The 16,049-nt window shown below is 37.3% G+C and overlaps 1 long non-coding RNA gene across 2 annotated transcripts; it reads left to right on the forward strand.

Annotated features, from left to right (window-relative positions):
* Nucleotides 1-1,079: 1,079 nt before the first annotated feature.
* LOC142098693 (uncharacterized) lies at nt 1,080-7,641 on the forward strand. 2 transcript variants are annotated; one of them, XR_012678399.1, is made up of 4 exons: nt 1,080-1,576; nt 1,656-1,758; nt 4,335-4,417; nt 6,537-7,641. It is a non-coding gene; the product is annotated as an uncharacterized LOC142098693 (long non-coding RNA). The 2 variants fall into 2 exon arrangements; XR_012678398.1 differs by having other exon boundaries at nt 1,080-1,758.
* The last annotated feature ends 8,408 nt before the right edge of the window (nt 7,642-16,049 follow it).

Raw genomic sequence — 16,049 nt, forward strand, 5'->3', positions numbered from 1 at the left:
TCCAACGTCTGTGACAGGTAAGTAAGGAGAGTGTGAGAGGCTGAGTGGTATGTATGGGGCACATGGTGAGGCCGAGTGGCATGTATGGGGCACATGGTGATGCTGATTGGCATGTATGGGGCACATGGTGAGGCTGAGTGGCATGTATGGGGCACATGGTGAGGCCGAGTGGAATGTATAGGGCACATGGTGAGGCCGAGTGGCATGTTTGGGGCATGTGTGGGGCATGTGGGGAGGCCAAATGGCATGTATGGGGCATGTGGGAGGATGATTGGCATGTGGGGAGGCTAAGTGGTATATGGGGGGAGGCTGAGTGGCATATGTGGGGCATGTGGGGAGGCTGAGTGGCATGTGTGTGGCACATGGTGAAGTCTGGTGGGAATGTGAAGAGGTCTGAGGGACATTTTGGCTATTTATGTCTTTTTTTTTTATTCCCACTTCAACAGTTCCATCCACAGAGATTGTGGATACAGAAGCAGCGGGAGCTACTGTGCAGAGACTGTAAGTACCCTTTGAACCCTCCTCTGCTGGACACAGCAGCAAGGTAAGAGCTGAGGTTATTATTATTATTATTATTATTATTATTATTATTATTATTATTATTTATTATGAACATTTTGCCAATGTTGGATATCTTATTTTTCACTTGGCAAGATATTGTAAATTATGTTATATTTTTAATATATGTGTGTGCGTTATGTATTGGCATGTTTATACTGTGTATATGTAATGCACACATATACTAAGGGTAAAGTTGGCTCTTTACCGTATCTATGGGTATTTTTTGGCTTTTCGGCTCCAAAAGGTTGGCCACCGCTGTCCTAGAGAATCACCCACCAGTGCTATTAGGGAGATTAAGGTCCCAAGCTGAACTGTTCAGCATCTATCGCTAATGCGTGCGCCTCGTTTCTGCGCATGTGCGGTGTAAAGAAACACAAAAAAATGGTCATGAAACACAACTTGCGTTTCACTCTGGATGACACCCTTTATGTATAAATTATATTAGATATCCAATTCCCTTAAGGGTGGCAGTACGCTACAATACAGTGTTGTTTGTGTTGCCAGCACTGATATTATGTAGACTCTTGTAGCTATGATCCTTAATTGGCAATTAGGATGGAACACAGCACAAAGTAGGAGAGTGGAATCGTGGACTACAGATTATAAAAGGAGGATATAGGCCTATGTGCATATTGTATACGTTTGATTTTAATCGTGCAATAAAAGAAGTATAACGCTGTGACACCCTCCTCATGACTATCTATATACATGCTGGTAATTACATATCTCGGACATACGAACAGGAGAAAAATGATAATCTAACACTCAGTAAGTGTATAGTAGTCTACGTGGTTTTCCATCATAATACAGTTTTACACTATATGCGGTTCTCTGCTCTTTCCGGTCTATATATCCTAACACAACGAGAATGCAGACCGCATAACACTGCACAGAAGACAAGATAGTCTCTAACATTGAAAACGGTCCTGGGGACAACATAAACCAGGGAGATCATGCAAAAGAATCACATAACACTGAACTCTTGGAGACGGACATTTTTTTCTATCAACCAAATGTAAGTGCATAGTGTATTACCCGACTTACTAATGATCCATACAGTATCACGCTATGTATTCCCCTCTGATGTGTGTCAGGGAAACAGAGACAATAATCAATGAGATTTCCCAGAGGCAAGATATCAACCAACATACCAACCAGCCCCCTGGGAAGTATCAGACCGTGGATGATACACATGAGGTACAACAACAATTTAAGATAGTAATCCTTGATCCAGAGTATTATTGACTTAGGGCGACAGCTCATTTAATAAGTTTAACATCACAGCGACAGTATATTAAGCTAGAAAGTCCAAACATTTTTGCAAACTGTAATATTTCCATATGCAGCTTACATTGTACGTATAGTTACCCACATCAGCCAACACTGACATTACTCTAATATTGCATAAAAATGAAAAAAAATATGTGGTTTGAGCACTGAGGTCTATTAATACTACATATTGTTTTTGGGAGTTACTCTCTAGACCCAGCATACATCACATAAGATACCTGGGACAGCTAGTAGTGCTATTCATTTACCTCTGTAATATGCACCCTACTTGTATGTGGAAAGTGATATAAATGGCTTCCACCTGACTGATCAGGAAGTTTTTATTCATATATTGCCAGCAATGTGACACTCTCCGTCTTTACCCTTAGTGATTGTTAGAAAGTGTAAGAAAAGATGCCTGATAGGTAAGGCTGAAGGAGTATTTGGAATAGCATTTTACCAGATGGAGTATACCTAAACACAGTGTAAATGATATATCAGAGATTCCAGATAAAATAGTTCATGAATCTACCTCAGAACTAGAAAAGATAACTGAGCAAGACTGAGCTAATATAATTCTAACTCTTGAAAATAGGATGGTTTTGGATGATTTGTTAGGTAGATAAGGAGGTTGTATGTGCTGTAATAGGTCAGGAATGCTGCACTTTTATACACAATAATCCTGCAAATATTTAGCAAAATAATATCAATAAGGAAGTTGACTATTTAAGACATGAAGATTCAGCAAACTGTCCTTTATTAACACAACTATATTGTCCTCACAAGAGTAATAAAGTAGATGCTATCACCACTGAGGGTTTCTAGCCAGTACTCACTGACTCATGAAATTGAGGATGTACATTTGTCCTACTGGTAACTAGTTATACCACCGGATCCTGGCACCAGGCAGCAGATGCTGGAAACACAGCTTTAGTCTCTGGTCACACCTCGGAAGACATGTAACAGCTGTCAGAATACATCATGGCCACATTTGACTTGCAAAATCTTACCAGACATTATGTAATATATACAGTTTCAGAAGGAAACAATAGTTCATTGGAGGGATATAAAGTTGCTCAGGTAAACCACTATCTCCTGCTTCACATGTAGGTTTATGTATAGTCTAACACAGAGACCAGGAAATCACATATTGTACTAGCAGTGCCCATCAAACATTGTAGAATTCTTACACTCATATTATAACAGAAGTGCCCATATGATAATATATAATCATAAGTGGAAGCGCATGTTGTAATGGTGGGTGTCATTATTAAACCAAAATTGCATAGGCCAGCAGCAGTTGATCATGTTATATCAGTAGTGTCCATATATGGCAGAGTATGTCATATGGGCCAAGTATGCCCATACTATACTAACACTGCTCATGATCATGAATAGTGCCCAGCAGAGGGTGCTTATACTTTACCACCAGTGCCCATGACTAGTAGTGCATAGCTGAGAGCCATACTACCAGCATTTCCTATAACTAGTCAGTAGAGGGTTCTTATACTATACCACTAATAGGGAAAGCAGAGCTGAGGATGATTTCTAACAGGGGGTTTCCAAATGCATAGTTTCAAAGAAAAAGTAACAACAAAAAACACTTGCTGCAATAACAGTAAAATATAGACAGTACAATGTAAAATATATAATATTCCAATTATACGCAGGTTTTCAGGCCTGATCTCGTGCTTTTCATCACTCTCAGCAGACAAGAATCTGTAGAATATACCACATGACTTACCTTTACTGCATTTTTTTTTTTTTAATGAAAGTAAAAGAAACACTAGAGCCAAATGTAAGAACAAGTGGCCATTTTATTGACGTCAAATCTCATTAAAACAGAGGCAGATACCCAAATAGACTTTGTCTTAGACTACAGGTCTGTTAATACAGGCAAGACAGTGATTTGAGGGTAGGGGATTTCTGGGCAACTGCACGCTTCCCTCAGCAGCTAAATGGGCTACCACAGCGGTAGTTACACTGTTGCTGGGTTCTCCTCAGGCTTCATGGTTCCAGCTGTCATGGGAGTCAAAATCACAGCATTTGGCAAATAAAGTTTACCAAGTTAGTGTAGCAGATGATCCAGCCCTGCTGAGTTAAAAAATATAATTCCACTTACAATAAAGGAGAGAATAGTTTCTCATAGGGAGCATTGTTCACTGTGACTGCTTGTGGTAGGTGTGATCTGTCTGCGGTGAACACATATATGTACACAGGCCCTTACATGTATATGTGTAACTGAAATTAAAGTTTACGTTGGCTTATGTGGAATTTGCATTAACTCCTGAGGATAGACAGGGCTTTTTTGGTTCTCCCTCTCTCCAGAGAAAGCACACAGATAGGGCTGGTCTGTATGTGGTCAATAGACCATAGAGTGTTATTAAATGACCATGCAAATGTAGGAACAGAATTATTAGGACTTTGTGAAATACTAAAATATATGTTCTTTTTTGTAATAATGTCCCTTTTTAATGTCTTCATCTCTAATAACTTCATACCAGTGACAGATCAGATAAGAGAAGTGCAGCATAGGACAGTTAGAACTATCGGGGATCTCGACAGACTGGCAAATGGCACATCTTAGGTAAGTATGTTTTTATTTTCTATGTTATCACCTTTAATATTTTTATCATTTATTTTTTATTCCTTTTTTAACACTTTATTTTGTAGATTGTTTTGTTGAAAGTTCTAAAACAACCCCACAGACTAGGATGTCAAAGATCTCACAGTCTATAATAGTGTATATAAACATATGCTCCTACACGATGGGTCCTGTGGATGAGATGATCCATTAAGACTCAGATCACCTATTTAATGTAGAGCACCGGTGATCACTGTGACAAAATGTATATACTATTGTAAGTTATATGTTTTTCACTGTACTTAATTCTATCTGATGTGGCTGCTGACTGATCATGAATGAGATGTTGTGGGTGTCCAATGGGTATGCCAGTGGAAGTGCACAAAATATAAATATAGTGCCTATATTATGTCTACATTTCCAATGACTATGTTAGTAAAAGGTACTTATACTATACTACCCATGATATAGCTGGGTGGCCATAATATATAGCACAAATTGTGACCTGTACTCATCTTGACCTTATCCTTGGTTTCCAAAATAAGAAATGAACAATCATTGCTTACCTTAAGACCTGCTGTTAGTTGCTAATCTGCTGTGTCCTGGTCCTGCACTGACTGACTTGATGGTGTCTGTATGGAATGAGAGGTGGTGGAATTGTTTAGGAGTGAAAGATGAAACCTCTCGCTCTGTGCTAGTAGTGATTGGTGCACAGTGTGTCATATCAGTGTTTGTGCAACATTACTTCCACCCCAGGCCTCATGGTACGCGTAAGTATCTTGTTCTGTTATTTGTATACTTGGTGCAGTTGGTGTGCAGCTCCCTATGACCCACATAGATTCAAATAAGTGTGTTTGTAAACTGTGCACTCAGTCATAGCTCATTTTCTATTTTAAAAAACCCTATTTGTCATGTCTGTCACTTAGACACCATAAAGACACATTGGGCCTGATTCATTAAGGAAAGTAAGGCAAAAAAAGGAGTAAGTTTTCTCCTGGTCATACCATGTTACAATGCAAGGGGTGCAAATTAGCTTATTTTGCACATAAGATAAATACTGTCTGTTTTTTCATGTAGCACACAAATACTTGATAGCTTTATTTTTACACTGACATTTAAAGTTGATCTAGGACAAGCCCTACCTCAATAAAATAAATCTGCTATCACATTTTAAATTTACCTCCCCTCCAATGCAACTTGGATTTGCCAAAGAGCAAAGTTGTTGTTTTTTTGCATTATTTTTCTTAATGAATCAGGCCCATTCTGTGATTAGGAATCTCTATACACTGTCCTGGCTTATGAAACTGGTCTGTGAATGGGTTTGTCAGTCTTTGATCATACTATACACTGTAGTAATGCAAGGTCTTCATGTTGGGAGAGTTGGGACATCAATTTTCTCATAGGCAATCAAGCTGAAAAAGTTAAGCAGCCACCCTGATGATAAGTATTTGTAGCTGAAGTTTTCTTTATGGAAACTTGGATATAGCAGTTGAGGGCTCTTGGTGACCTTCTCTATTATAATACACCATTGTACTTATTGCTACAGAATTACTACTATGGATTTCCATGACTATGGAGTTACCAACCTCTTCTCTCACACTCTGTACAACCCTTCACATGTGTAAGTGTTTAATGAAAACCAACTCTTTAAAAAAGGCTATTCCTATTCTCCATACTCCTACTTTCCCTAATACTACTAACTACTCCTCCCACATCCACCATCAGCCACAACTCATTTCTTACATCTCCAGTGTCCTCATTAAAAACATTAATTCATGCACTCATCATCTCCCGCATCGACTATTGCAATTCCCTCCTTACTGGTCTTCCCAAAGTCAGACTTGAACCCCTACAATCTATTTTGCACGCAGCGGCTAGACTGATTTTCCTTACAAACCGTTATTCCTCTGCTGAGCCACTCTGTCAGTCTCTACATTGGCTGCCTGTATTTCAACGAATCCAATATAAAATTCTTCTACTAACATACAGGGCCATCAACAAAATTGCACCGACATACATTTTCTCACTTGTCTCGAAATATCTCCCTACTCGACACCTCCGTTCTGCACAAGATCTACGTCTCTCCTCCACACTCATCACATCCTCCCATTCTCGGTTACAGGATTTTTCCGGGCTGCACCTAATTTGTGGAATTCCCTCCCTCGCACAGTAAGACTTTCCTCTAGTCTTCAAACCTTCAAGCGTTCACTGAAAACCCACCTCTTCAGACAATGTTATGATATTCCTCAACCATCATCTTAATCTCCCTAGATTACCCTATTGCCCTCCTCTACACAGCTAACGCAAGACAACAACCTTCTGACCAACACTGCAACACACACAGCCCACTCAGTACTTTTACCTTTGCAGTCTGGCTGGTCCATTGTGCAATATGATGTAGCACATGTCCTTGTGTTTCTAACTCCCATTGTCCTATAGATTGTAAGCTTTCGAGCAGGGTTCTCTTACCTCTCTGTCTGTATGTATTACCCAGTATTGTATTATTAATGTTTGTTCCCAATTGTAAAGCGCTACGGAATTTGCTGGGGCTATATAAATAAATGTTGATGATGATGATGATTGCTCTCTCCCTTCTGTTATGTGTGGCCTCTTCCTGTTCCCGTCATTGACGCGCACCAAATGACAGGCATGCCTGTGTGCAGAGATGTCCCAGGTGTGCAGAGATGTAAGAGAGGCAGACAGAAGAGTCTACCTTTCCAATACAGTGTGTGAGGGAAGAGAGGGGGGGTGTCTTAATATAATGTATAAGGGAAGGCAGAGAGGATCTTAATATAATGTGCTAGGGGGGGTAAGATATTAATTTAAAGGAGGAGTGTCGGTCGGGCTAATTATCTAATAGGTGCTATTTTATTTGTGGGTGATGGTGGGACTTTTTCATTTAATAGTGTATGCCTCTTTGAATCTTTTGGATCAAAGATCTCCCCCGTGTAAGTTTGAAATTTAGAAGGTATTGATTGACTGCACGTGGTGGTAATAAGTAAAAACTAACACCACTTGGGTATTTAAAGGTGCTTGATTATTTCTATATGCATCATATTATGACACATTTTTTATATCCATTTTACATATGTACATCGGTGGAATACAATACCTGGATTCACATCACCGTTATGCGAATTTATAGACTTTGAGAACTTAAGGATATTGAAGGCTCATCTTTTCTGGATAGTGTGATTCTGGACTTGTGTGAATATGTGATTCTATTATATGAAGACATTCTCAGATCTATACACTGTTTTAATTTTGATATTATATCAGATCATTAGCGCCATTTCTATTTGCTATATTATATGTCAGAAATTGTTTATGGTGTTTAATATACAAGGTATAGACATATCTGGTTGTGATACCATTAACAATATGTCGTGCGCAAATATTGCCAATTTATAATCTTTGGAAGCTACTTTAATCCCTTTATATATCTCATGTGTCATTCTCCCACTTTCTAGCATTCCAGTCGGTTTTTAGGATGTTTTCATTTTTACTTTTATATTTATCTATATTTATATATGTTTAATAATTTGCTTTATTGCTGTTTTATTGCTGTGATATATTTACCTAAACACCAGTTCTATTAAAGAGTTAATCTTTAGAAGCTCCAGTTTGTTCTCAAGTGCTTGAACTTACTGATTACATATTAACCTATCACAAATGGATCTGTGGCTTTATATAGAAAGAGACTGAACACCAAATTATACAGCTTTGATAAAGTCTGCCATAGACAGACGAAACGCGTCAGTATATACCTCTCTGCTATACTCCGAAAGCTTTTGAGAGTGTCTATTGTGCCAACACTATACCCGGACAGAAAGGAACTTACGGAGCTAGGAACTTTCATTCACGTCACTTTGTTCCTGGACAGACATCTGAGGGTGCGCACCCATTACAAGTCTCCTTGCCATCTACAAGGAACATCAAGGGTTGAGCACGGCCACCGAAAAATCGTGAGTTATATACTCCATCATTGCCTCTCATCACTCCCTCAATATTCATTTGCTCCCGGTTCTCAGAGTCGAGTTACATTATTGTTGGGAACTTATTTTCTATTTATTCTCTATCAGAGTCTGAACTTTATATCATTGATAATCATTCCTGTTGGTATCTATATATACCTTACTGTCCTATGCAACTATAGGGAACACATGGTCTCATTACCTCCAGCCTTTTTCACTATTGTGATTAATCACGAGTATATGTGTATCTATTTTTTTGTATTGAATGTGATATTTTAATAAATCATTTTGCATTCCATAGCCGGCTGGGATTCTATCAATACTGAATAGTTATTTTTCAATTTATCATTACATAATATTCATTGAAGGTGTCTATATATTTAGTATCTGGTGATATTTGCGCTGGTTGTCTTTGTTTTTTAATATTTCTCATTTGCCCTTAAAGAAATTGCCAAGGGCTCTAATGCCAAATCAAATAACAATGGTGAGAGAGGGCATCCCTTCCTGGTTCCCCTTTGTACTGCGAATACTGATGAAATATATCCATTCATCATAACCCGTGTTAAGGGTTCTGTCCACTTTGTACAAGATAAAGAGAATTTGTATAAGATCCTTTGGAAATCCAAATTTAGACATGGTTTCCAACACATGGTCCCAGGTCACCCTGTCGAATACCTTCTCAGCATCTAATGATATTACCAAATTTGGTTCCTGAGTCCCTGACATTTCAATAGCTTGAATTATCATCAATATTTTTCGAACATTAGTCACTGATTGTCTATTCCAAACAAACCCAGTTTGATCTCGGTGTAGAAGGTAGAATCATTTTTAATCATTCCGCTATAATCTTTGTAAAAATCTTATAACCTGTATCTAACAATGAGTTGTACGGTAAGATCCAGGGTCCATAGCGTCTCTTCCCTTTTTAGGAGCAACTTTTATAATAGCGCTATTAAAATAGAGGGGAAGCAGATTTTGTTCCATAATCGAGTTGTATAAATTCACTAATGGTTCGATAATATGTGACTGAAGTATCCTATAAAATTCCTCACTAAATCCATATGGAACTGGGGTTTTAAGGAGTTTTAGATGGTTCATTGGTTGAGTAACTTTTTTCACAGTGATTGGATTGGAGCTAATAATATTTCCTCCTGATCTCTTGTCACTTGAGGGACTTCAATTTTTTCCCAGAAAACTTGTTTGGCTTTCACGTCAAGTTATTATAGAAATTCTTTAAAATACCCATAATAGCTTCCCCCTTATGATGTATAGTCCCATTGTCATCTAATAGAGCTACAATATTGATATTAGCTCTTTTACCATTGAGAAGATTTCAAGGAAGCCTCCCTGATTTATTTCCATATTTATCGAACTGATATTTACTTCTATTAATATGTTTATTACCCAACTGGGTCACAATCTTATCAAAGGTTTCCTTTTTCTGAGCATATAAACGTTTATTTCGAGGAGATGAATTTGCTTTCAGTCTATGAAGTGCTCTTGTTAACTTCCTTTGCGCTACCATGTATATCTCAGATTGATATCTTTTAAATTGTTTCACAAAAGATATTATCTCCCCTTGTATTATTAATTTAGCTGCCTGCCAGAAAATAGCTGGGTTTGTTTCATGGTTTTGTTTATTTTTTTGGTACGTCTCCCATGTTGTCTCTAGCATCTTACGTAATTTAATTGATGTCATTAAATAAGTGGGGAAGCACCAATGATGATAGTCTCCTCTTAGAACTAACCTGTCAACCTTAATCCAGATAAATGCATGATCTTACATACTCATTGGTTTTATTTGGGCTACCTGTGTCTTGGTCAGTAATGTATTAGCAATTAAAAAGAAATCTATGTGCCGCAGAAAGTCAAGTATAATCTAGAGTAGTAGGATTTCTTATACGCCAGACATCTTCCAATTGAAGTTGTGTGGCAAGATGAAAAATTCCTAATGGATATTTTTGACATCTTTTTTCTTTTCTTGTTCTATATAGATGCTGAGAAGCGACTATATTAAAGTCACCCCCTAATATTATATTAGTATCAAATGGGAGTAATAAGTTTAAAACATCTTGAAAAAAAAATGTACTATATGTATTTGGGTCATATAGATTACAAAGAGTATAACGTGTCCCTTCAATTGAGATGTCCAATAATACAATTCTCACAGAGGGGTCAATAAACTTAAAATGTATGTCAAATTGTGACCCTTTTCGAATCAATATGGCTACCCCTCTAGCTTTAGAAGTATAAGATGCAGATATAAATACTATCTGACGAAGCATAGTAAGTTTAGCATGTTCTGCAGATATTAAATGTGTCTCCTGTAAAAAGGTAACATGCACCTGAGTTTTATTAATATAAGTCAATACTTTTCTTCTTTTTATCAGGGAGATAATATCCCCTATAATCCATGAGCCAAACTTAAGAACAATCATACTACCTAAGCCATTTTCATATCCGACAAAAAGTTGCTTTAATCAGGTACCTACTCTTTTTTTTAATATATTGATCGGGCCCTCCCTATATCCTCTTTTACATACAGTACCTAAATCCTCTTCTTTATAAGCTCAAGCTCTAATATTATAATCAGGCTTATCAGAAAACATGTAGAAAAAAAAAAATCCAACCATAAAAAAACCCGTAAAGATGTTTGTACAAAATGGAACATCTAAAAACACAAAATCCACTACATAACACCATAATTCTCATTTATTTTAGGTGAGAGAATTTTTTTTAGAATTTTTAAACCAGTAAATCAAGTTCTTATCATTGCTATCTTTAGTGCCAGAGATTAGTCTATAAGACAGATAATTGAACCATTAAAACCGTACTATTTTAATCAAATATTAATCTTTACCCTTTTACATAAGTAATATACTCTCAAGTGTCTCTTCATTCTACTGTATATATAACAACTTCAATCTTAGTGCTTGTAACTATTATTACAAATAAAATTGTCAATGTTATATTTTCATTACAAAAATTCCATAAATAGTAATATAAAATAATTTATCATAAATACTTCAATCAAGTGATATGTGATTATTTTTAACCTTTCACACTTTGTGTTATATAATATAATTGTAAACTATAGATTATTAAAAGTTTAAAACTATTTAATTCATATACGGTGGTTTAACACTTATCCTATAGTGCTTTGTTAAATAACCATTTCATAAAAAAAAAAAAGATAAAATCAGAATCAATTAGTCAGTTGGTATGGATGGTTTCATCTGTGGCTCTTGATGGTAATATTGCCATCTCTTTTTCTTTATCCAAAAAAGATCTTGCTCCCTCCACCGACATAGAATCGTTATGTCTCTTGTCACCAAAGCTATGCAAACGAGCTGGATATATTAATGCAAATTTGCGGTTTATCTCAATCAGTTTTGTGCATATTGGAGAAATCTCTTTCCTATCTCTGGTTATTTCCACTGAGTGATCTGGAAATAGCAGTAGTCTATTGTTTTCCCAAAAAATAGTTCCTACTTTTTACACTGCAGATCAAAGTAGCATCTTATGAGAAAAATTAAGACATTTAAATGTAACTGTCCTAGTTCTTTGAACTTCATTATCTCTCAACGGGCCCAGACGATGAGCTTGTCCTATTATAATAACCCTTTGATCTTCTGGTAATTGGAGCAAGGTCGGCAAGGTAGTTGTTATAAAGTAATCTAATGCTGGACCTTTTACCGTTTCCGGCAGTCCTACTAAACGCAAATTATTTCGTCTTGACCTGTTTTCCAGGTCATCTAATTTATTCATCATATGTTTCTATGATTTTTGTAGGAAAGAAGTTTAGGATTTCAAGGTCGCTTTATCCTGAAAATTTTCCCCTAGATTTTGCGCAATATCCCTTATTTGTTGGGTCATATGGGACAATTGATCATTCAACGTTTGTATAGCTGTTGGAAATTTGTTGGCTTGAGCCTGCATCAGAGGTTCATTGTTTCCTTAATTGCATGGACCACTTCAGCATATTAAACAGATGGAGGGGGGATATTAGGCACAGAGTCTGTTACAGCTTACAATATATCAAGTAAGCCACTGCTATTTGCTGGATCATATATCTCTGTGGTTCACCCCTTTGTATGTTGAGTATCTTTAGAATCCTCTTTCTTACGGTCTCGGTCATTTATTTTTTTTTTTAATTGGCTGGCATTTTTCTAAATGTATCCATATTATTACCGTTGTTACCAGTAATTTCTCATTCCATTTTGAGCCTGATATAGTTAAGAGCAGTTATATCTTTTTGTTGTGGTATCTGTAGTGGAACCATTAAGGCATTTAACATCTTCCTTTTATATATGATTACTGATGAACCTATACAATACGGTTTTAGCCACGCAAAATTTACACAGTGTTAAGATCACTGCTTGAACCATATGTAAATTTCACAATGAAGAATATAGAAAGAATAGTATAGTCACTAGGGCTGCCGTCCTGTACTTACGGAGATACAAGAAAGATAATGCAAAATATCTCTTTCTGCAGCTTATATCCAGGAATAGTAAACTCCCCTATGTCAGTGAAGAAAAAACCCAATGTTTTTTTCTGTGGCCTGATGGATTTAATATGGCCAATACAACTTTTGCCCGTGGATTGTGGGTCCGAGATCCGGTGCCTCTAACCATGGGAGCCGGCAGGAAAACACTCCTGCTCTTGCCTGGTACCTTAGCCTCCCACACCATGTGTGTGCAGCCTCTTTCCCCGGGCTCCGAGTTAGTAGCGTTTCGGAGCACCGCGCTGCCCAGGAGCTCAGTCTCAGCATGTCATCCGACTAGACATGCCCACCGGAAGTACCAGACATTTTTTCTCTCAACTAAATGTAAGTGCACAGATATGCAGTGTCAAGGATAAGCGCTGACAATTGGTTTTTTTGTTTTGTATACATACATGGGCATTTATATTGCCACGCAGCTGGTACCATATACAATATGGAATATACGGAGCGCAGGCTTATTGACAAGCAGCTGGTACCATATTCAATATGGGATATACTGAGCGCGGGCTTGTTTTTTCTCTGGTTTTATTTCGAAATATTGCTTTATTGTCATAGCAGCTGTCCATTAAGCCTATTTAAGGCACATTTGGGTGTGGCTCACAAGCCAGCCTTTGCTAGATGTAAACCCCTATACCTGGGAGGTGAGTGCATCTGATTTTTAACTGCATTTTAATGGTGTTTAAAGCATATAGGTCAGTGTAGGACCTGCATATAATGAGGTGCCCTTGGCGCTGGGATGCAGGCTTAAATGTTGATCAAAATATGAACTATGCCTCATATTTTCCTTTTGCTATATACACATATATATGCAGTGTAAAGGATAAGCACTGACAACTGTCTTTTTACATAGTGTATTACTCGACTTATTAAATATCCATACAGTATTGCGCTATTTATTCCCCTCTATGGTTTCTGTTTCCCTGACACACATCAACCAACAAGATTGAACAGAGGCAAGAGATCAACCAACATACCAACCAGCTCCCTGGGAGGTATCAGACCGTGGGAGATTCACATGAGGTACAACAACAATTTAAGATAGTGATCCTTGATCAAAAGTACAGAGTACTACTGACTTTGGACAACAGCTCATTTAATAAGTTTAACATCACAGCAACAGTATATTAAGCTAGAAATTCCAACAGTGACATTACTCTAATATTGCATAAAAATGAATAAATATGTGGTTTGAGGTCTATTAATACTACATATTGTTTTTGGAGTTGAGATTTACTCTCTAGGCCCAGCAGCCATCACATAAGATACCTGGGACAGCTAGTAGTGCTACTGATCTACCTCTGTAATATGCACCCTACTTGTATGTGGAAAGCAGGGACGGATCCAGAAGTTAATTGTACCGGGGGCGATTTAGGGGGTGCGATTTAGCCCCGCCCCCTTTTTGACACCTAAGGCTGCTGACGGCTGCACACTATGTGCAGATCCGTTCAGCAGAGAGAGTTAGGGAGAGAGTCCTGCCCGGCTGCTCTGATTGTGTCAATCAGAGCAGTTGGACAGGACTCTCTCCCTAACTCTCTCTGCTGAACGGATCTGCACATAGTGTGCAGCCGCCGGCAGCAAGCCCCTGCTAGGGGGGGCGATCGCCCCGATCGCCCCCCCTGGATCCGCCACTAGTGGAAAGTGATATAAATGGCTTCCACCTGACTGGTCAGGACGTTTTTATTCATATATTGCCAGCAATGTGACACTCTCTCTAGTTTTCTTCCAAGTAAACCAAATTTTATCTATAGAAGAGCTATTAATTTACATGTTAAACTAGTGAGGGGTCCCATAGTAGAGAATTCTAATGCAGGAAAAATGATAACAAAGGGCTTTCATAGGTGTGGTCTATGCTTCGTGTGTAAAGCTGTAAAAGGTGACACAAGTAGGATACAAGAATTTAGAATTAATAATTAGATGTATAAAATCAATCAAATTTTAACTTGCAATTCAACCAATATTGTATATCTTCTGGAGTGTCGCTGTGGATTATATTATGTTAGTAAACCAACTCGTCCATTGAAGGCACGCCTGTATGAACATCTATTCAGAAGGTTATGAAGCACATTCTGTCTCTGAACATTTTAAAAAGAAACATCAATATTCTATAAACCATGTACTTAAATTTAGTGGAATAGATCAAGTGAGCAAGAATTGGTATAGAAATGTTGATAGCACGTAAAGAAATGTTGTGAATATATACGAATTGGATCCATTAACCCCATATGGATTAAACAAAGATTTTGAACTGAAATGTTTCTTGGTATGAATTGATGTGCACCTATTGTCACTGATCTCACCGATGTTTTCATTTGTGTTTCTTTTTAACAGTTATATTGCTAAACTACTGAGGCGATTAGAGGAACAATAATCATTGGAAATGGATTTAATCTTAGCTAAATATATTAAGATATTGATTTATATGTTGACTAGGGAATGTATTGTTTTTGTTTCCATGGCAACAAGCGATTAGTAAGAGAACTGTTTTATTTTTATTTCTGATTTTATATATATTTATTTAACCAATGACTTATTTGGAACAATAGTCTTTTATGAAACAATACCTGACTGATGAGTAGTAGCCCAAAAGGAGTTATGGTTAAAGTTTCCTCCGTTCATCATAATGAGGCTTATATATTTATTTTACATCAAAACGAGCCTTGGTGTTTTCTATGGGTCTATTCCAGAATGAGGCTTGAGTCCGCTTTACAACATCAGAATGAGGCTTGGTTGGTTTGGACTCATTTTTATGGAATTGCATTTTAAGAATGGATTAAATGTTTTTTTTACATCGTTTGGCTTTGGCATGAGATAAATGTCTTATCTTCCCAATAAGTGTAAGAATTAATATTGGAACACTTCTAAAGATATCTTTTGAGGCTCTCATTCAAGAATACATCTTGTAAGTGGGACACTGAAGGGGGCTCTTCCATTGGAAAACAATTCCATTATATGCTGAGGATGTTTCAACATTAACATGCACATTATCATTTGGAACTGTATTTATTAATGAAGAGCACACTTCCACTAGAATATCATAATCATTTTATTTGAGGAATGAACAGCTTATGAATCTTTATTACACATTATTATTGATTGTAATACAGTATCACGCTATGTATTTTTTGTTTTATTTTTATAAGTGAATATTGCATTT

This window comes from Mixophyes fleayi, chromosome 7, assembly GCF_038048845.1.
Source record: "Mixophyes fleayi isolate aMixFle1 chromosome 7, aMixFle1.hap1, whole genome shotgun sequence".
Lineage (NCBI taxonomy): Eukaryota > Metazoa > Chordata > Amphibia > Anura > Limnodynastidae > Mixophyes > Mixophyes fleayi.